Raw genomic sequence first — 19,828 nt, 5'->3', positions numbered from 1 at the left:
TATCACGGCCGCATGCTCGAAGTGTCTAAGGACCTGCATTAAGGTCGCAGAGTCTTTGGATGCCTGGATCTCAAACCCACTGCTGTCATTTCTCATTCGGGTCCATTAATGGGAATATATAAGGCAATAAACTCAGCGTCCCTTGAAAAGTAACACTTAGCGATCTTGAAAAGTAACACGGCAGGATGGCCGAGCGGTCTAAGGCGCTGCATTAAGGCCGCAGTATCTTCGGATGCGTGGGTTCGAATCCCACTCCGGTCAAATTATTGATTCTGCCCCAGTTATAGCAACAAATAGAGCAACAAAAATAGCATCTCTTGCAAGATTTATAACAATATCACGGCCGGATGCCCGAAGGGTCTAAGGACCTGCATTAAGGTCGCAGAGTCTTTGGATGCCTGGGTTTCAAACTCACTGCTGTCATTTTTCATTCAGGTCCATTAATGGGAATATATAAGGCAATAAACCTAGCGTCCCTTGAACAGTAACACTTAGCGATCTTGCAAAGTAACAAGGCAGGATGGCCGAGCGGTCTAAGGCGCTGCGTAAAGGCCCCAGTATCTTCGGATGCGTGGGTTCGAATCCCACTCCTGTCAAATTATTGATTCTGCCCCAGGTATAGCAACAGAGAGCAACAAAAATAGCATCTCTTGCAAGATTTATAACAATATCACGGCCGCATGCCCGAAGGGTCTAAGGACCTGCATTAATGTCGCTGAGTCTTTGGATGCCTGGATTTCAAACCCACTGCTGTCATTTTTCATTCGGGTCCATTAATGGGAATATATAAGGCAATAAACTGAGCGTCCCTTGAAAAGTAACACTTAGCGATCTTGAAAAGTAACACGGCAGGATGGCCGAGCGGTCTAAGGCGCTGCGTTAAGGCCGCAGTATCTTCGGATGCGTGGGTTCGAATCCCACTCCTGTCAAATTATTGATTTTGCCCCAGTTATAGCAACAAATAGAGCAACAAAAATAGCATCTCTTGCATGATTTATAACAATATCACGGCCGCATGCTCGAAGTTTCTAAGGACCTGCATTAAGGTCGCAGAGTCTTTGGATGCCTGGATCTCAAACCCACTGCTGTCATTTCTCATTCGGGTCCATTAATGGGAATATATAAGGCAATAAACTCAGCGTCCCTTGAAAAGTAACACTAAGCGATCTTGAAAAGTAACACGGCAGGATGGCCGAGCGGTCTAAGGCGCTGCGTTAAGGGCCCAGTATCTTCGGATGCGTGGGTTCGAATCCCACTCCTGTCAAATTATTGATTTTGCCCCAGTTATAGCAACAAATAGAGCAACAAAATTAGCATCTCTTGCAAGATTTATAAAAAATATCACGGCCGGATGCCCCAAGGGTCTAAGGACCTGCATTAAGGTCTAAGAGTCTTTGGATGCCTGGATTTCAAACCCACTGCTGTCATTTTGCATTCGGGTCCATTAATGGTAATATATAGGGCAATAAACTTAGCGTCCCTTGAAAAGTAACACTTAGCGATCTTGAAAAGTAACACGTCAGGATGGCCGAGCGGTCTAAGGCGCTGCGTTAAGGCAGCAGTATCTTCGGATGCGTGGGTTCGAATACCACTCCTGTCAATTTATTGATTCTGCCCATGTTATAGCAACAAATAGGGCAACAAAATTAGATAGCATCTCTTGCAAGATTTTTAACAGTATCACGGCAGGAGGCGCGAGGGGTCTAAGGACCTGCATTAAGGTCTCAGAATCTTTGGATGCCTGGGTTCCAAACCCACTGCTCTCACTTTTTATTCTGGTCCATTAATATTAGTAAATAAGGCAATAGATTTAGCATCTCTTTTAAGATCTCTAAAATCAGCGCCGCATCCCCTGCAAGATTATAACAATATCACGGAAGGATGCCTGAGGGGTCTAAGGACCTGCGTTAAGGTCGCAGAATCTTTAGATGCCTGGGTTTCAAACCCACTGCTGTCATTTTTCATTTCCGTCCATTAATGGGAATATATAAGGCAATAAACTTAGCGTCCCTTGAAAAGTAACACTTAGCGATCTTGAAAAGTAACACGGCAGGATGGCCGAGCGGTCTAAGGCGCTGCGTTAAGGCCGCAGTATCTTCTGATGCGTGGGTTCGAATCCCACTCCAGTCAAATTCTTGATTTTGCCCCAGTCATAGCAACAAATAGAGCAACAAAATTAGCATCTCTTGCAAGATTTATAACAATATCACGGCCGGATGCCCGAAGGGTCTAAGGACCTGCATTAAGGTCGCAGAGTCTTTGGATGCCTGGGTTTCAACCTCACTGCTGTCATTTTTCATTCAGGTCCATTAATGGGAATATATAAGGCAATAAACCTAGCGTGCCTTGAACAGTAACACTTAGCGATCTTGTAAAGTAACACGGCAGGATGGCCGAGCGGTCTAAGGCGCTGCGTTAAGGCCCCAGTATCTTCGGATGCGTGGGTTCGAATCCCACTCCTGTCAAATTATTGATTCTGCCCCAGTTATAGCAACAAATAGAGCAACAAAAATAGCATCTCTTGCAATATTTATAACAATATCACGGCCGCATGCCCGAAGGGTCTAAGGACCTGCATTAAGGTCGCAGAGTCTTTGGATGCCTGGATTTCAAACCCACTGCTGTCATTTTTCATTCGGGTCCATTAATGGGAATATATAAGGCAAAAAACTTAGCGTCCCTTGAAAAGTAACACTTAGCGATCTTGAAAAGTAACACGGCAGGATGGCCGAGCGGTCTAAGGCGCTGCGTTAAGGCCGAAGTATCTTCGGATGCGTGGCTTCGAATCCCACTCCTGTCAAATTATTGATTCTGCCCCAGTTATAGCAACAAATAGAGCAACAAAAATAGCATCTCTTGCAATATTTATAACATTATCACGGCCGCATGCCCGAAGGGTCTAAGGACCTGCATTAAGGTCGCAGAGTCTTTGGATGCCTGGATTTCAAACCCACTGCTGTCATTTTTCATTCGGGTCCATTAATGGGAATATATAAGGCAAAAAACTTAGCGTCCCTTGAAAAGTAACACTTAGCGATCTTGAAAAGTAACACGGCAGGATGCCCGAAGGGTCTAAGGACCTGCATTAAGTTCGCAGAGTCTTTGGATGCCTGGGTTCCAAATCCACTGCTCTCACTTTTTATTCTGATCCGTTAATAGCAATAAATAAGGCAATACATTTAGCGTCTCTTGTAAGATCTCTAAAATCAGCACCGCATCTCTTGCAAGATTATAACAATATCACGGAAGGATGCCTGAGGGATCTAAGGACCTGCGTTAAGGTCGCAGAATCTTTGGATGCCTGGGTTTCAAACCCACTGCTGTCATTTTTCATTTCCGTCCATTAATGGGAATATATAAGGCAATAAACTTAGCGTCCCTTGAGAAGTAACACTTAGCGATCTTGAAAAGTAACACGGCAGGATGGCCGAGCGGTCTAAGGCGCTGCGTTAAGGCCGCAGTATCTTCGGATGCGTGGATTCGAATCCAACTCCTGTCAATTTATTGATTCTGCTCCAGTTATAGCAACAAATAGGGCAACAAAACTAGCATCTCTTGCAATATTTTTTAAAAATATCACGACAGGAAACCCGAGGGGTCTGAGGACCTGCATTAAAGTCTCAGAATCTTTGGATGCCTGGGTTCCAAATCCACTTTTCTCACATTTTATTCTGGTCCGTTAATAGCAATAAATAAGGCAATACATTTAGCGTCTCTCGTAAGATCTCTAAAATCATCACCGCATCTCTTGCAAGATTATAACAATATCACGGAAGGATACCTGAGGGGACTAAGGACCTGGGTTAAGGTCGCAGAAACTTTGGATGCCTGCGTTTCAAACCCACTGCTATCATTTTTCATTTCCGTCCATTAGTGGGAAAATATAAGGCAATAAACTTAGCGTCCCTTGAAAAGTAACACTTAGCGATCTTGAAAATTAACACGGCAGGATGGCCGAGCGGTCTAAGGCGCTGCGTTAAGGTCGCAGAAACTTTGGATGCCTGCGTTTCAAACCCACTGCTGTCATTTTTCATTTCCGTCCATTAGTGGGAATATATAAGGCAATAAACTTAGCGTCCCTTGAAAAGTAACACTTAGCGATCTTGAAAATTAACACGGCAGGATGGCCGAGCGGTCTAAGGCGCTGCGTTAAGGCCGCAGTAGCTGCGGATGCGTGGGTTCGAATCCCACTCCTGTCAATTTATTGATTCTGCTCCAATTATAGCAACAAATAGGGCAACAAAATTAGCATCTCTTCCAAGATTTTTAACAATATCACGACAGGAAACCCGAGGGGTCTGAGGACCTGCATTAGGGTCTCAGAATCTTTGGATGCCTGGCTTCCAAACCCACTGCTCTCACTTTTTATTCTGGTCAGTTAATAGCAATTAAAAAGGCAATACATTTAGCGTCTCTTGTAAGATCTCTAAAATCAGCACTGCATCTCTTGCAAGATTATAACAATATCACGGAAGGATGCCTGAGGGGTCTAAGGACCTGCGTTAAGGTCGCAGAATCTTTGGATGCCTGGGTTTCAAACCCACTGCTGTCATTTTTCATTTCCGTGCATTAATGGGAATATATAAGGCAATAAACTTAGCGTCATTTGAAAAGCAACACTTAGCGATATTGAAAAGTAAGACAGCAGGCAGGCCGAGCGGTCTAAGGCGCTGCGTTAAGGCCGCAGTATCTTCGGATGCGTGGGTTCTAATCCCACTCCTGTCAATTTATTGATTCTGCCCCAATTATAGCAACAAATAGGGCACCAAAATTAGCATCTCTTCCAAGATTTTTAACAATATCACGGCAGGAGGTCCGAGGGGTCCAAGGACCTGCATTAAGGTCGCAGAGTCTTTGGATGCCTGGGTTCCAAACCCACTGTTGTCACTTTTTATCGAGGTCCATTAACGAGAACATATGAGGCAATAAACTTAGCGTCACTTGTAACTTAACACTTAGCGATCTTCAACAGTAACACGGCAGGATGGCCTAGCGGTCTAAGGAACTGCGTTACGGTCGCAGAATCTTTAGATGCCTGGTTTCCAAACGCACTGCTGTCATTTTTTTACTCTGGTCCATTTATGGAAATAAATAAGGCAAAAAAATAGCGTCTGTTGTAAGATCTTGAAAATTAACACGACAGGATGGCTGAGCGGTATAATTCGCTGCGTTGAGGCCGCAGTATCTTCGGATGCGTGAGTTCGAATCTCACTCCTGTCAAATTATTGATTTTGCCCCAGTTATAGCAACAAATAGAGCAACAAACTTAGCATCTCTTGCAAGATTTATAACAATATCACGGCCGGATGCCCGAAAGGTCTGAGGACCTGCATTAAGGTCGCAGAGTCTTTGGATGATTGGATTTCAAAGCCACTGCTGTCATTTTTCATTCGGGTTCATTAATGGGAATATATAGGGCGAATAAACTTAGCCTCCCTTGAAAAATAACACTTAGCGATCTTGAAACGTAACACGGCAGAATGGCCGAGCGGTCTAAGGCGCTGAGTTTAGGCCGCAGTATCTTCGGATGCGTGGGTTCGAATCCCGCTCCTGTCATTTTATTGATTCTGCCCCAGTTATAGCAACAAATAGAGCAACAAAAATAGCATCTCTTGCAAGATTTATAACCAAGATCAAGGCCGGACGCCCGAATGGTCTAAGGACCTGCATTAAGATCGCAGAGTCTTGGAAGCATGGATTTCAAACCCACAGCTGTCATTTTTCATTCGGGTCCATTAATGGGAATATATAGGGCGAATAAACTTAGCCTCCCTTGAAAAATAACACTTAGCGATCTTGAAACGTAACACGGCAGAATGGCCGAGCGGTCTAAGGCGCTGCGTTAATGCCGCAGTATCTTTGGATGCGTGGGTTCGAATCCCAGTCCTGTCATTTATTGATTATGCTCCAGTTATAGCAACAAATGGCAACAAAATTAGCATCTCTTGCAAGATTTACAACAATATCACGGCCGGATGCCCGAAGGGTCTAAGGACCTGAATTAGGGTCGCAGAGTCTTTGGATGCCTGGGTTTCAAACTCACTGCTGTCATTTTTCATTCAGGTCCATTAATGGGAATATATAAGGCAATAAACCTAGCGTCCCTTGAACAGTAACAATTAGCGATCTTGCAAAGTAACACGGCAGGATGGCCGAGCGGTCTAAGGCGCTGCGTTAAGGCCCCAGTATCTTCGGATGCGTGGGTTCGAATCCCACTCCTGTCAAATTATTGATTCTGCCCCAGTTATAGCAACAAATAGAGCAACAAAAATAGCATCTCTTGCATGATTTATAACAATATCACGGCCGCATGCTCGAAGTGTCTAAGGACCTGCATTAAAGTCGCAGTCTTTGGATGCCTGGATCTCAAACCCACTGCTGTCATTTCTCATTCGGGTCCATTAATGGGAATATATAAGGCAATAAACTCAGCGTCCCTTGAAAAGTAACACTTAGCGATCTTTAAAAGTAACACGGCAGGATGGCCGAGCGGTCTAAGGCGCTGCGTTAAGGCCGCAGTATCTTCGGATGCGTGGGTTCGAATCCCACTCCTGTCAAATTATTGATTCTGCCCCAGTTATAGCAACAAATAGAGCAACAAAAATAGCATCTCTTGCAAGATTTATAACAATATCACGGCCGGATGCCCGAAGGGTCTAAGGACCTGCATTAAGGTCGCAGAGTCTTTGGATGCCTGGGTTTCAAACTCACTGCTGTCATTTTTCATTCAGGTCCATTAATGGGAATATATAAGGCAATAAACCTAGCGTCCCTTGAACAGTAACACTTAGCGATCTTGCAAAGTAACAAGGCAGGATGGCCGAGGGGTCTAAGGCGCTGCGTTAAGGCCCCAGTATCTTCGGATGCGTGGGTTCGAATCCCACTCCTGTCAAATTATTGATTCTGCCCCAGGTATAGCAACAGAGAGCAACAAAAATAGCAAATCTTGCAAGATTTACAACAATATCACGGCCGCGTGCCCGAAGGGTCTTCTAAGGACCTGCAATAATGTCGCTGAGTCTTTGGATGCCTGGATTTCAAACCCACTGCTGTCATTTTTCATTCGGGTCCATTAATGGGAATATATAAGGCAATAAACTTAGCGTCCCTTGAATAGTAACACTTAGCGATCTTGAAAAGTACCACGGCAGGATGGCCGAGCGGTCTAAGGCGCTGCGTTAAGGCCCCAGTATCTTCGGATGCGTGGGTTCGAATCCCACTCCTGTCAAATTATTAATTCTGCCCCAGTTATAGCAACAAATAGAGCAACAAAAATAGCATCTCTTGCATGATTTATAACAATATCACGGCCGCATGCTCGAAATGTCTAAGGACCTGCATTAAGGTCGCAGAGTCTTTGGATGCCTGGATTTCAAACCCACTGCTGTCATTTTTCATTCGGGTCCATTAATGGGAATATATAAGGCAATAAACTTAGCGTCCCTTAAAAAGTAACACTTAGCGATCTTGAAAAGTAACACGGCAGGATGGCCGAGCGGTCTAAGGCGCTGCGTTAAGGCCGCAGTATCTTCGGATGCGTGGGTTCGAATCCCACTCCTGTCAAATTATTGATTTTGCCCCAGGTATAGCAACAAAGAGCAACAAAAATAGCATCTCTTGCAAGATTTATAACAATATCACGGCCGCGTGCCCGAAGGGTCTTCTAAGGACCTGCAATAATGTCGCTGAGTCTTTGGATGCCTGGATTTCAAACCCACTGCTGTCATTTTTCATTCGGGTCCATTAATGGGAATATATAAGGCAATAAACTTAGCGTCCCTTGAATAGTAACACTTAGCGATCTTGAAAAGTACCACGGCAGGATGGCCGAGCGGTCTAAGGCGCTGCGTTAAGGCCCCAGTATCTTCGGATGCGTGGGTTCGAATCCCACTCCTGTCAAATTATTAATTCTGCCCCAGTTATAGCAACAAATAGAGCAACAAAAATAGCATCTCTTGCATGATTTATAACAATATCACGGCCGCATGCTCGAAATGTCTAAGGACCTGCATTAAGGTCGCAGAGTCTTTGGATGCCTGGATTTCAAACCCACTGCTGTCATTTTTCATTCGGGTCCATTAATGGGAATATATAAGGCAATAAACTTAGCGTCCCTTAAAAAGTAACACTTAGCGATCTTGAAAAGTAACACGGCAGGATGGCCGAGCGGTCTAAGGCGCTGCGTTAAGGCCGCAGTATCTTCGGATGCGTGGGTTCGAATCCCACTCCTGTCAAATTATTGATTTTGCCCCAGGTATAGCAACAAAGAGCAACAAAAATAGCATCTCTTGCAAGATTTATAACAATATCACGGCCGCATGCCCGAAGGGTCTAAGGACCTGCATTAAGGTCGCAGAGTCTTTGGATGCCTGGGTTTCAAACTCACTGCTGTCATTTTTCATTCAGGTCCATTAATGGGAATATATAAGGCAATAAACCTAGCGTCCCTTGAACAGTAACACTTAGCGATCTTGCAAAGTAACAAGGCAGGATGGCCGAGGGGTCTAAGGCGCTGCGTTAAGGCCCCAGTATCTTCGGATGCGTGGGTTCGAATCCCACTCCTGTCAAATTATTGATTCTGCCCCAGGTATAGCAACAGAGAGCAACAAAAATAGCATCTCTTGCAAGATTTACAACAATATCACGGCCGCGTGCCCGAAGGGTCTTCTAAGGACCTGCAATAATGTCGCTGAGTCTTTGGATGCCTGGATTTCAAACCCACTGCTGTCATTTTTCATTCGGGTCCATTAATGGGAATATATAAGGCAATAAACTTAGCGTCCCTTGAATAGTAACACTTAGCGATCTTGAAAAGTACCACGGCAGGATGGCCGAGCGGTCTAAGGCGCTGCGTTAAGGCCCCAGTATCTTCGGATGCGTGGGTTCGAATCCCACTCCTGTCAAATTATTAATTCTGCCCCAGTTATAGCAACAAATAGAGCAACAAAAATAGCATCTCTTGCATGATTTATAACAATATCACGGCCGCATGCTCGAAATGTCTAAGGACCTGCATTAAGGTCGCAGAGTCTTTGGATGCCTGGATTTCAAACCCACTGCTGTCTTTTTTCATTCGGGTCCATTAATGGGAATATATAAGGCAATAAACTTAGCGTCCCTTGAAAAGTAACACTTAGCGATCTTGAAAAGTAACACGGCAGGATGGCCGAGCGGTCTAAGGCGCTGCGTTAAGGCCGCAGTATCTTCGGATGCGTGGGTTCGAATCCCACTCCTGTCAAATTATTGATTTTGCCCCAGTTATAGCAACAAATAGAGCAACAAAATTAGCATCTCTTGCAAGATTTATAACAATATCACGGCCGGATGCCCGAAGGGTCTAAGGACCTGCATTAAGGTCGCAGAGTCTTTGGATGCCTGGGTTTCAAACTCACTGCTGTCATTTTTCATTCAGGTCCATTAATGGGAATATATAAGGCAATAAACCTAGCGTCCCTTGAACAGTAACACTTAGCGATCTTGCAAAGTAACAAGGCAGGATGGCCGAGCGGTCTAAGGCGCTGCGTTAAGGCCCCAGTATCTTCGGATGCGTGGGTTCGAATCCCACTCCTGTCAAATTATTGATTCTGCCCCAGGTATAGCAACAGAGAGCAACAAAAATAGCATCTCTTGCAAGATTTACAACAATATCACGGCCGCGTGCCCGAAGGGTCTAAGGACCTGCATTAATGTCGCTGAGTCTTTGGATGCCTGGATTTCAAACCCAAAGCTGTCATTTTTCATTCGGGTCCATTAATGGGAATATATAAGGCAATAAACTTAGCGTCCCTTGAAAAGTAACACTTAGCGATCTTGAAAAGTAACACGGCAGGATGGCCGAGCGGTCTAAGGCGCTGAGTTAAGGCCGCACTATCTTCGGATGCGTGGGTTCGAATCCCACTCCTGTCAAATTATTGATTTTGCCCCAGTTATAGCAACAAATAGAGCAACAAAATTAGCATCTCTTGCAAGATTTATAACAATATCACGGCTGGATGCCCGAAGGGTCTAAGGACCTGCATTAAGGTCGTAGAGTCTTTGGATGCCTGGATTTCAAACCCACTGCTGTCATTTTGCATTCGGGTCCATTAATGGTAATATATAGGGCAATAAACTTAGCGTCCCTTGAAAAGTAACACTTAGCGATCTCGAAAAGTAACACGTCAGGATGGCCGAGCGGTCTAAGGCGCTGCGTTAAGGCCGCAGTATCTTCGGATGCGTGGGTTCGAATACCACTCCTGTCAATTTATTGATTCTGCCCATGTTATAGCAACAAATAGGGCAACAAAATTAGATAGCATCTCTTGCAAGATTTTTAACAGTATCACGGCAGGAGGCGCGAGGGGTCTAAGGACCTGCATTAAGGTCTCAGAATCTTTGGATGCCTGGGTTCCAAACCCACTGCTCTCACTTTTTATTCTGGTCCCTTAATATTAGTAAATAAGGCAATAGATTTAGCATCTCTTTTAAGATCTCTAAAATCAGCACCGCATCTCTTGCAAGATTATAACAATATCACGGAAGGATGCCCGAAGGGTCTAAGGACCTGCATTAAGGTCGCAGAGTCTTTGGATGCCTGGGTTTCAAACTCACTGCTGTCATTTTTCATTCAGGTCCATTAATGGGAATATATAAGGCAATAAACCTAGCGTCCCTTGAACAGTAACACTTAGCGATCTTGCAAAGTAACAAGGCAGGATGGCCGAGCGGTCTAAGGCGCTGCGTTAAGGCCCCAGTATGTTCGGATGCGTGGGTTCGAATCCCACTCCTGTCAAATTATTGATTCTGCCCCAGGTATAGCAACAGAGAGCAACAAAATTAGCATCTCTTGCAAGATTTACAACAATATCACGGCCGGATGCCCGAAGGGTCTAAGGACCTGCGTTAAGGTCGCAGAATTTTTGGATGCCTGGGTTTCAAATCCACTGCTGTCATTTTTCATTTCCGTCCATTAATGGGAATATATAAGGCAATAAACTTAGCGTCCCTTGAAAAGTAACACTTAGCAATCTTGAAAAGTAACAAAGCAGGATGGCCGAGCGGTCTAAGGCGCTGCGTTAAGGCCGCAGTATCTTCTGATGCGTGGGTTCGAATCCAACTCCTGGCAAATTATTGATTTTGCCCCAGTTATAGCAACAAATAGAGCAACAAAATTAGCATCTCGCAAGATTTATAACAATATCACGGCCGGATGCCCGAAGGGTCTAAGGACCTGCATTAAGGTCGCAGAGTCTTTGGATGCCTGGATTTCAAACCCACTGCTGTCATTTTGCATTAGGGTCCATTAATGGGAATATATAGGGCAATAAACTTAGCGTCCCTTGAAAAGTAACACTTAGCGATCTTGAAAAGTAACACGGCAGGATGGCCGAGCGGTCTAAGGCGCTGCGTTAAGGCCGCAGTAGCTTCGGATGCGTGGGTTCGAATCCCACTCATGTCAAATTATTGATTTTGCCCCAATTATAGCAACAAATAGAGCAACAAAATTAGCATCTGTTGCAAGATTTATAACAATATCACGGCCGCATGCCCGAAGGGTCTAAGGACCTGCATTAAGGTCGCAGAGTCTTTGGATGCCTGGGTTTTAAACTCACTGCTGTCATTTTTCATTCAGGTCCATTAATGGGAATATATAAGGCAATAAACCTAGCGTGCCTTGAACAGTAACACTTAGCGATCTTGTAAAGTAACACGGCAGGATGGCCGAGCGGTCTAAGGCGCTGCGTTAAGGTCCCAGTATCTTCGGATGCGTGGGTTCGAATCCCACTCCTGTCAAATTATTGATTCTGCCCCAGTTATAGCAACAAATAGAGCAACAAAATTAGCATCTGTTGCAAGATTTATAACAATATCACGGCCGCATGCTCGAAGTGTCTAAGGACCTGCATTAAGGTCGCAGAGTCTATGGATGCCTGGATCTCAAACCCACTGCTGTCATTTCTCATTCGGGTCCATTAATGGGAATATATAAGGCAATAAACTCAGGGTCCCTTGAAAAGTAACACTTAGCGATCTTGAAAAGTAACACGGCAGGATGGCCTAGTGGTCTAAGGCGCTGCGTTAAGGCCGCAGTACCTTCGGATGCGTGGGTTCGAATCCCACTCCTGTCAAATTATTGATTCTGCCCCAGTTATAGCAACAAATAGAGCAACAAAAATAGCATCTCTTGCAATATTTATAACAATATCACGGCCGCATGCCCGAAGGGTCTAAGGACCTGCATTAAGGTCGCAGAGGCTTTGGATGCCTGGATTTCAAACCCACTGCTGTCAATTTGCATTCGGGTCCATTAATGGGAATATATAGGGCAATAAACTTAGCGTCCCTTGAAAAGTAACACTTAGCGATCTTGAAAAGTAACACGGCAGGATGGCCGAGCGGTCTAAGGCGCTGCGTTAAGGCCGCAGTAGCTTCGGATGCGTGGGTTCGAATCCCACTCCTGTCAAATTATTGATTTTTCCCCAATTATAGCAACAAATAGAGCAACAAAATTAGCATCTGTTGCAAGATTTATAACAATATCACGGCCGCATGCCCGAAGGGTCTAAGGACCTGCATTAAGGTCGCAGAGTCTTTGGATGCCTGGGTTTTAAACTCACTGCTGTCATTTTTCATTCGGGTCCATTAATGGCAATAAATAAGGCAATACATTTAGCGTCTCTTGTAAGATCTCTAAAATCAGCACCGCATCTCTTGCAAGATTATAACAATATCACGGAAGGATGCCTGAGGGGTCTAAGGACCTGCGTTAAGGTTGCAGAATCTTTGGATGCCTGGGTTTCAAACCCACTGCTGTCATTTTTCATTTCCGTCCATTAATGGGAATATATAAGGCAATAAACTTAGCGTCCCTTGAGAAGTAACACTTAGCGATCTTGAACAGTAACACGGCAGGATGGCCGAGCGGTCTAAGGCGCTGCGTTAAGGCCGCAGTATCTTCGGATGCGTGGGTTCGAATCCCACTCCTGTCAAATTATTGATTTTGCCCCAGTTATAGCAACAAATAGAGCAACAAAATTAGCATCTCTTGCAAGATTTATAACAATATCACGGCCGGATGCCCGAAGGGTCTAAGGACCTGCATTAAGGTCGCAGAGTCTTTGGATGCCTGGATTTCAAACCCACTGCTGTCATTTTGCATTCGGGTCCATTAATGGGAATATATAGGGCAATAAACTTAGCGTCCCTTGAAAAGTGACACTTAGCGATCTTGAAAAGTAACAAGGCAGGATGGCCGAGCGGTCTAAGGCGCTGCGTTAAGGCCGCAGTATCTTCGGATGCGTGGATTCGAATCCAACTCCTGTCAATTTATTGGTTCTGCTCCAGTGATAGCAACAAATAGGGCAATAAAACTAGCATCTCTTGCAAGATTTTTAACAACATCACGACAGGAAACCCGAGGGGTCTGAGGACCTGCATTAAAGTCTCAGAATCTTTGGATGCCTGGGTTCCAAATCCACTGCTCTCACTTTTTATTCTGGTCCGTTAATAGCAAAAAATAAGGCAATACATTTAGCGTCTCTCGTAAGATCTCTAAAATCAGCACCGCATCTCTTGCAAGATTATAACAATATCACGGAAGGATGCCTGAGGGCTCTAAGGACCTGCGTTAAGGTCGCAGAAACTTTGGATGCCTGCGTTTCAAACCCACTGCTGTCATTTTTCATTTCCGTCCATTAATGGGAATATATAAGGCAATAAACTTAGCGTCCCTTGAAAATTTACACTTAGCGATCTTGTAAAGTAACACGGCAGGATGGCCGAGCGGTCTAAGGCGCTGCGTTAAGGCCGCAGTATCTTCGGATGCGTGGGTTCGAATCCCACTCCTGTCAAATTATTGATTTTGCCTCAGTTAGAGCAACAAATAGAGCAACAAAATTAGCATCTCTTGCAAGATTTATAAAAATATCACGGCCGGACGCCCGAAGGGTCTAAGGACCTGCATTAAGGTCGCAGAGTCTTTGGATGCCTGGGTTCCAAATCCACTGCTCTCACTTTTTATTCTGGTCCGTTAATAGCAATAAATAAGGCAATACATTTAGCGTCTCTTGTAAGATCTCTAAAATCAGCACCGCATCTCTTGCAAGATTATAACAATATCACGGAAGGATGCCTGAGGGGTCTAAGGACCTGCGTTAAGGTCGCAGAATCTTTGGATGCCTGGGTTTCAAACCCACTGCTGTCATTTTTCATTTCCGTCCATTAATGGGAATATATAAGGCAATAAACTTAGCGTCCCTTGAGAAGTAACACTTAGCGATCTTGAAAAGTAACACGGCAGGATGGCCGAGCGGTCTAAGGCGCTGCGTTAAGGCCGCAGTATCTTCGGATGCGTGGGTTCGAATCCCAGAAAACCCGAGGGGTCTGAGGACCTGCATTAAAGTCTCAGAATCTTTGGATGCCTGGGTTCCAAATCCACTGCTCTCACTTTTTATTCTGGTCCGTTAATAGCAAAAAATAAGGCAATACATTTAGCGTCTCTCGTAAGATCTCTAAAATCAGCACCGCATCTCTTGCAAGATTATAACAATATCACGGAAGGATGCCTGAGGGGTCTAAGGACCTGCGTTAAGGTCGCAGAAACTTTGGATGCCTGCGTTTCAAACCCACTGCTGTCATTTTTCATTTCCGTCCATTAATGGGAATATATAAGGCAATAAACTTAGCGTCCCTTGAAAATTAACACTTAGCGATCTTGAAAATTAACACGGCAGGATGGCCCAGTGGTCTAAGGCGCTGCGTTAAGGCCGCAGTAGCTGCGGATGCGTGGGTTCGAATCCCACTCCTGTCAAATAGGGCAACAAAATTAGCATCTCTGGCAAGATTTTTAACAATATCACGGCAGGAGGCCCGAGGGGTCTAAAGACCTGCATTAAGGTCTCAGAATCTTTGGATGCCTGGGTTCCAAACCCACTGCTCTCACTTTTTATTCTGGTCCATTAATATCGGTAAATAGGGCAATAGATTTAGCGTCTCTTGTAAAGTAACAATTAGCGATCTTGAAAACTAACACGTCAGGATGGCCGAGTGGTCTAAGGCGCTGCATTAAGGCCGCAGTACCTTCGGATGCGTGCGTTCGCATCCCACTCCTGTCAATTCATTGATTCTGCCCCAGTTATAGCAGCAAATAGGGCAACAAAATTAGCATCTCTGGCAAGATTTTTAACAATATCACGGCAGGAGGCCCGAGGGGTCTAAGGACCTGCATTAAGGTCTCAGAATTTTTGGATGCCTGGGTTCCAAACCCAGTGCTCTCACCTTTTATTCTGGTCCATTAATATCGGTAAATAAGGCAATAGATTTAGCGTCTCTTGTAAGATCTCTAAAATCAACACTGCATCTCTTGCCAGATTTACAACATTATCACGGCAGGATGCCCGAGGGGTCTAATTATCTGCGTTAAGGTCGCACAATCTTCGTGGATGCCTGCTTTTTAAACCCACTGCTGTCATTTTTCATTCCGGTCCATTAATGGGGAATATATAAGGCAATAAACTTAGCGTCTCTTGTAAAGTAACAATTAGCGATCTAGAAAAGTAACACGTCAGGATGGCCGAGTGGTCTAAGGCGCTGCGTTAAGGCTGGAGTACCTTCGGAAGCGTGCGTTCGCAACCCACTCCTGTCAACTTATTGATTCTGAACCAGTTATAGCAACAAAGAGCAACAAAAATAGCATCTCGCAAGATTTATAACAATATCACGGCCGCAGGCCCGAAGGGTCTAAGGTCCTGCATTAAGGTCGCAGTCTTTGGACGCCTGGATTTCAAACGCACTGCTCTCACTTTTTATTCTGGTCCATTAATATCGGTAAATAAGGCAATAGATTTAGCGTCTCTTGTAAGATCTCTAAAATCAACACTGCATCTCTTGCCAGATTTACAACATTATCACGGCAGGATGCCCGAAGGGTCTAATGACCTGCGTTAAGGTCGCACAATCTTCGTGGATGCCTGCTTTTCAAACCCACTGCTGTCATTTTTCATTCCGGTCTATTAATGGGGAATATATAAGGCAATAAACTTAGCGTCTCTTGTAAAGTAACAATTAGCGATATAGAAAAGTAACACGTCAGGATGGCCGAGTGGTCTAAGGCGCTGCGTTAAGGCTGGAGTACCTTCGGAAGCGTGCGTTCGCAACCCACTCCTGTCAATTTATTGATTCTGCCCCAGTTATAGCAACAAATTGGTCAACAAAATTAGCATCTCTGGCAAGATTTCTAACAATATCACGGCAGGAGGCCCGAGGGGTCTAAGGACCTGCATTAAGGTCTCAGAATCTTTGGATGCCTGGGTTCCAAACCCACTGCTCTCATTTTTTATTCTGGTCCATTAATATTGGTAAGTAAGGCAATAGATTTAGCGTCTCTTGTAAGATCTCTAAAATCAACACTGCATCTCTTGCCAGATTTACAACATCATCACGGCAGGATGCCCGAAGGGTCTAATGATCTGCGTTAAGGTCGCAGAATCTTCGTGGATGCCTGCGTTTCAAACCCACTGCTGTCATTTTTCATTCCGGTCCATTAATGGGGAATATATAAGGCAATAAACTTAGCGTCTCTTGTAAAGTAACAATTAGCGATCTTGAAAACTAACACGTCAGATGGCCGAGTGGTCTAAGGCGCTGCATTAAGGCCGCAGTACCTTCGGATGCGTGCGTTCGCATCCCACTCCTATCAATTCATTGATTCTGCTCCAGTTATAGCAGCAAATAGGGCAACAAAATTAGCATCTCTGGCAAGATTTTTAATAATATCACGGCAGGAGGCCCGAGGGGTCTAAGGACCTGCATTAAGGTCTCAGAATCGTCTCTTGTAAAGTAACAATTAGCGATCTTGAAAACTAACACGTCAGGATGGCCTAGTGGTCTAAGGCGCTGCGTTAAGGCTGGAGTACCTTCGGAAGCGTGCGTTCGCAACCCACTCCTGTCAATTTATTGATTCTGCCCCAGTTATAGCAACAAATTGGTCAACAAAATTAGCATCTCTGGCAAGATTTCTAACAATATCACGGCAGGAGGCCCGAGGGGTCTAAGGACCTGCATTAAGGTCTCCGAATCTTTGGATGCCTGGGTTCCAAACCCACTGCTCTCATTTTTTATTCTGGTCCATTAATATTGGTAAATAAGGCAATAGATTTAGCGTCTCTTGTAAGATCTCTAAAATCAACACTGCATCTCTTGCCAGATTTACAACATCATCACGGCAGGATGCCCGAAGGGTCTAATGATCTGCGTTAAGGTCGCAGAATCTTCGTGGATGCCTGCGTTTCAAACCCACTGCTGTCATTTTTCATTCCGGTCCATTAATGGGGAATATATAAGGCAATAAACTTAGCGTCTCTTGTAAAGTAACAATTAGCGATCTTGAAAACTAACACGTCAGATGGCCGAGTGGTCTAAGGCGCTGCATTAAGGCCGCAGTACCTTCGGATGCGTGCGTTCGCATCCCACTCCTATCAATTCATTGATTCTGCTCCAGTTATAGCAGCAAATAGGGCAACAAAATTAGCATCTCTGGCAAGATTTTTAATAAAATCACGGCAGGAGGCCCGAGGGGTCTAAGGACCTGCATTAAGGTCTCAGAATCGTCTCTTGTAAAGTAACAATTAGCGATCTTGAAAACTAACACGTCAGGATGGCCTAGTGGTCTAAGGCGCTGCGTTAAGGCCGCAGTACCTTCGGATGCGTGGGTTCGAATCCCACTCCTGTCAAATTATTGATTCTGCCCCAGGTATAGCAACAAATAGAGCAACAAAAATAGCATCTCTTGCAAGATTTATAACAATATCACGGCCGCATGCCCGAAGGGTCTAAGGACCTGCGTTAAGGTCGCAGAGTCTTTGGATGCCTGGATTTCAAACCCACTGCTGTCATTTTGCATTCGGGTCCATTAATGGGAATATATAGGGCAATAAACTTAGCGTCTCTTGTAAAGTAACAATTAGCGATTTTGAAAACTAACACGTCAGGATGGGCGAGTGGTCTAAGGCGCTGCGTTAAGGCCGCAGTATCTTCGGATGCGTGGGTTCGAATCCCACTCCTGTCAACTTATTGATTCTGTCCCAGTTATAGCAACAAATCGGGCAACAAAATTAGCATCTCTGGCAAGATTTTTAATAATATCACGGCAGGAGGCCCGAGGGGTCTAAGGACCTGCATTAAGGTCTCAGAATCGTCTCTTGTAAAGTAACAATTAGCGATCTTGAAAACTAACACGTCAGGATGGCCTAGTGGTCTAAGGCGCTGCGTTAAGGCCGCAGTACCTTCGGATGCGTGGGTTCGAATCCCACTCCTGTCAAATTATTGATTCTGCCCCAGGTATAGCAACAAATAGAGCAACAAAAATAGCATCTCTTGCAAGATTTATAACAATATCACGGCCGCATGCCCGAAGGGTCTAAGGACCTGCGTTAAGGTCGCAGAGTCTTTGGATGCCTGTATTTCAAACCCACTGCTGTCATTTTGCATTCGGGTCCATTAATGGGAATATATAGGGCAATAAACTTAGCGTCTCTTGTAAAGTAACAATTAGCGATTTTGAAAACTAACACGTCAGGATGGGCGAGTGGTCTAAGGCGCTGCGTTAAGGCCGCAGTATCTTCGGATGCGTGGGTTCGAATCCCACTCCTGTCAACTTATTGATTCTGTCCCAGTTATAGCAACAAATCGGGCAACAAAATTAGCATCTCTGGCAAGATTTTTAATAATATCACGGCAGGAGGCCCGAGGGGTCTAAGGACCTGCATTAAGGTCTCAGAATCGTCTCTTGTAAAGTAAAAATTAGCGATCTTGAAAACTAACACGTCAAGATGGCCTAGTGGTCTAAGGCGCTGCGTTAAGGCCGCAGTACCTTCGGATGCGTGGGTTCGAACCCCACTCCTGTCAAATTATTGATTCTGCCCCAGGTATAGCAACAAATAGAGCAACAAAAATAGCATCTCTTGCAAGATTTATAACAATATCACGGCCGCATGACCGAAGGGTCTAAGGACCTGCGTTAAGGTCGCAGAATCTTTGGATGCCTGGATTTCAAACCCACTGCTGTCATTTTGCATTCGGGTCCATTAATGGGAATATATAGGGCAATAAACTTAGCGTCTCTTGTAAAGTAACAATTAGCGATTTTGAAAACTAACACGTCAGGATGGGCGAGTGGTCTAAGGCGCTGCGTTAAGGCCGCAGTATCTTCGGATGCGTGGGTTCGAATCCCACTCCTGTCAACTTATTGATTCTGTCCCAGTTATAGCAACAAATCGGGCAACAAAATTAGCATCTCTGGCAAGATTTTTAACAATATCACCGCAGGAGGCCCGAGGGGTCTAAGGACCTGCATTAAGGTCTCAGAATTTTTGGATGCCTGGGTTCCAAACTTTTTATTCTGGTCCATTAATATCGGTAAATAAGGCAATAGATTTAGCGTCTCTTGTAAGATCTCTAAAATCAACACTGCATCTGTTGCCAGATTTACAACATTATCACGGCAGGATGCCCGAAGGGTCTAATGATCTGCGTTAAGGTCGCACAATCTTTGTGGATGCCTGGGTTTCAAACCCATTGCTGTCATTGTTCATTCCGGTCCATTTATGGGGAATATATAAGGCAATAAACTTAGCGTCTCTTGTAAAGTAACAATTAGCGATCTTGAAAACTAACACGTCAGGATGGCCGAGTGGTCTAAGGACCTGCATTAAGGTCTAAGAAACTTTGGATGCCTGGGTTACAAACCCACTGCTCTCACTTTTTATACTGGTCCATTAATATTAGTAAATTAGGCAATATATTTAGCGTTTTTGTAAGATCTCTAAAATCAACACTGCATCTCTTGCAAGAT

General features: G+C 44.7%; 1 protein-coding gene and 36 non-coding genes across 37 annotated transcripts in view; 36 read left to right on the top strand and 1 right to left on the bottom strand.

The window, feature by feature from the left end:
* The window catches only part of LOC142351596 (xaa-Pro aminopeptidase ApepP-like), a 702,879-nt gene that overhangs the window by 443,213 nt on the left and 239,838 nt on the right, over positions 1-19,828 (bottom strand). The gene's annotated exons all lie outside the window — the stretch shown is intronic.
* Positions 180-261, top strand: Trnal-aag (transfer RNA leucine (anticodon AAG)). Its single transcript has one exon. It is a non-coding gene; the product is annotated as a tRNA-Leu (tRNA).
* On the top strand, positions 515-596 carry Trnal-aag (transfer RNA leucine (anticodon AAG)). The gene has a single exon. It is a non-coding gene; the product is annotated as a tRNA-Leu (tRNA).
* Trnal-aag (transfer RNA leucine (anticodon AAG)) lies at positions 848-929 on the top strand. Its single transcript has one exon. It is a non-coding gene; the product is annotated as a tRNA-Leu (tRNA).
* Trnal-aag (transfer RNA leucine (anticodon AAG)) lies at positions 1,183-1,264 on the top strand. Its single transcript has one exon. It is a non-coding gene; the product is annotated as a tRNA-Leu (tRNA).
* On the top strand, positions 2,049-2,130 carry Trnal-aag (transfer RNA leucine (anticodon AAG)). Its single transcript has one exon. It is a non-coding gene; the product is annotated as a tRNA-Leu (tRNA).
* On the top strand, positions 2,384-2,465 carry Trnal-aag (transfer RNA leucine (anticodon AAG)). Its single transcript has one exon. It is a non-coding gene; the product is annotated as a tRNA-Leu (tRNA).
* On the top strand, positions 2,719-2,800 carry Trnal-aag (transfer RNA leucine (anticodon AAG)). Its single transcript has one exon. It is a non-coding gene; the product is annotated as a tRNA-Leu (tRNA).
* Positions 4,118-4,199, top strand: Trnal-aag (transfer RNA leucine (anticodon AAG)). Its single transcript has one exon. It is a non-coding gene; the product is annotated as a tRNA-Leu (tRNA).
* Positions 5,811-5,892, top strand: Trnai-aau (transfer RNA isoleucine (anticodon AAU)). The gene has a single exon. It is a non-coding gene; the product is annotated as a tRNA-Ile (tRNA).
* Positions 6,143-6,224, top strand: Trnal-aag (transfer RNA leucine (anticodon AAG)). Its single transcript has one exon. It is a non-coding gene; the product is annotated as a tRNA-Leu (tRNA).
* Positions 6,476-6,557, top strand: Trnal-aag (transfer RNA leucine (anticodon AAG)). Its single transcript has one exon. It is a non-coding gene; the product is annotated as a tRNA-Leu (tRNA).
* On the top strand, positions 6,811-6,892 carry Trnal-aag (transfer RNA leucine (anticodon AAG)). Its single transcript has one exon. It is a non-coding gene; the product is annotated as a tRNA-Leu (tRNA).
* Positions 7,147-7,228, top strand: Trnal-aag (transfer RNA leucine (anticodon AAG)). Its single transcript has one exon. It is a non-coding gene; the product is annotated as a tRNA-Leu (tRNA).
* Positions 7,482-7,563, top strand: Trnal-aag (transfer RNA leucine (anticodon AAG)). Its single transcript has one exon. It is a non-coding gene; the product is annotated as a tRNA-Leu (tRNA).
* Trnal-aag (transfer RNA leucine (anticodon AAG)) lies at positions 7,818-7,899 on the top strand. Its single transcript has one exon. It is a non-coding gene; the product is annotated as a tRNA-Leu (tRNA).
* On the top strand, positions 8,153-8,234 carry Trnal-aag (transfer RNA leucine (anticodon AAG)). The gene has a single exon. It is a non-coding gene; the product is annotated as a tRNA-Leu (tRNA).
* Trnal-aag (transfer RNA leucine (anticodon AAG)) lies at positions 8,486-8,567 on the top strand. Its single transcript has one exon. It is a non-coding gene; the product is annotated as a tRNA-Leu (tRNA).
* On the top strand, positions 8,822-8,903 carry Trnal-aag (transfer RNA leucine (anticodon AAG)). Its single transcript has one exon. It is a non-coding gene; the product is annotated as a tRNA-Leu (tRNA).
* Positions 9,157-9,238, top strand: Trnal-aag (transfer RNA leucine (anticodon AAG)). Its single transcript has one exon. It is a non-coding gene; the product is annotated as a tRNA-Leu (tRNA).
* Positions 9,492-9,573, top strand: Trnal-aag (transfer RNA leucine (anticodon AAG)). Its single transcript has one exon. It is a non-coding gene; the product is annotated as a tRNA-Leu (tRNA).
* On the top strand, positions 9,825-9,906 carry Trnal-aag (transfer RNA leucine (anticodon AAG)). The gene is given in 2 exon segments: positions 9,825-9,862; positions 9,872-9,906. It is a non-coding gene; the product is annotated as a tRNA-Leu (tRNA).
* Trnal-aag (transfer RNA leucine (anticodon AAG)) lies at positions 10,160-10,241 on the top strand. Its single transcript has one exon. It is a non-coding gene; the product is annotated as a tRNA-Leu (tRNA).
* Positions 10,690-10,771, top strand: Trnal-aag (transfer RNA leucine (anticodon AAG)). Its single transcript has one exon. It is a non-coding gene; the product is annotated as a tRNA-Leu (tRNA).
* Positions 11,356-11,437, top strand: Trnal-aag (transfer RNA leucine (anticodon AAG)). The gene has a single exon. It is a non-coding gene; the product is annotated as a tRNA-Leu (tRNA).
* Positions 11,691-11,772, top strand: Trnal-aag (transfer RNA leucine (anticodon AAG)). The gene has a single exon. It is a non-coding gene; the product is annotated as a tRNA-Leu (tRNA).
* Positions 12,026-12,107, top strand: Trnal-aag (transfer RNA leucine (anticodon AAG)). The gene has a single exon. It is a non-coding gene; the product is annotated as a tRNA-Leu (tRNA).
* Positions 12,361-12,442, top strand: Trnal-aag (transfer RNA leucine (anticodon AAG)). The gene has a single exon. It is a non-coding gene; the product is annotated as a tRNA-Leu (tRNA).
* Positions 12,887-12,968, top strand: Trnal-aag (transfer RNA leucine (anticodon AAG)). The gene has a single exon. It is a non-coding gene; the product is annotated as a tRNA-Leu (tRNA).
* Positions 13,748-13,829, top strand: Trnal-aag (transfer RNA leucine (anticodon AAG)). The gene has a single exon. It is a non-coding gene; the product is annotated as a tRNA-Leu (tRNA).
* Trnal-aag (transfer RNA leucine (anticodon AAG)) lies at positions 14,707-14,788 on the top strand. The gene has a single exon. It is a non-coding gene; the product is annotated as a tRNA-Leu (tRNA).
* On the top strand, positions 17,627-17,708 carry Trnal-aag (transfer RNA leucine (anticodon AAG)). Its single transcript has one exon. It is a non-coding gene; the product is annotated as a tRNA-Leu (tRNA).
* Trnal-aag (transfer RNA leucine (anticodon AAG)) lies at positions 17,962-18,043 on the top strand. The gene has a single exon. It is a non-coding gene; the product is annotated as a tRNA-Leu (tRNA).
* On the top strand, positions 18,214-18,295 carry Trnal-aag (transfer RNA leucine (anticodon AAG)). The gene has a single exon. It is a non-coding gene; the product is annotated as a tRNA-Leu (tRNA).
* Positions 18,549-18,630, top strand: Trnal-aag (transfer RNA leucine (anticodon AAG)). The gene has a single exon. It is a non-coding gene; the product is annotated as a tRNA-Leu (tRNA).
* On the top strand, positions 18,801-18,882 carry Trnal-aag (transfer RNA leucine (anticodon AAG)). The gene has a single exon. It is a non-coding gene; the product is annotated as a tRNA-Leu (tRNA).
* Positions 19,136-19,217, top strand: Trnal-aag (transfer RNA leucine (anticodon AAG)). The gene has a single exon. It is a non-coding gene; the product is annotated as a tRNA-Leu (tRNA).

The sequence above is a fragment of the Convolutriloba macropyga genome, chromosome 13 (genome assembly GCF_964194025.1).
Source record: "Convolutriloba macropyga chromosome 13, txConMacr16.3, whole genome shotgun sequence".
NCBI classification, from domain to species: Eukaryota; Metazoa; Xenacoelomorpha; order Acoela; family Convolutidae; genus Convolutriloba; species Convolutriloba macropyga.
Note: the sequence above shows the minus strand (reverse complement) of the source record. Positions and strands in the feature narration are given on the sequence as shown.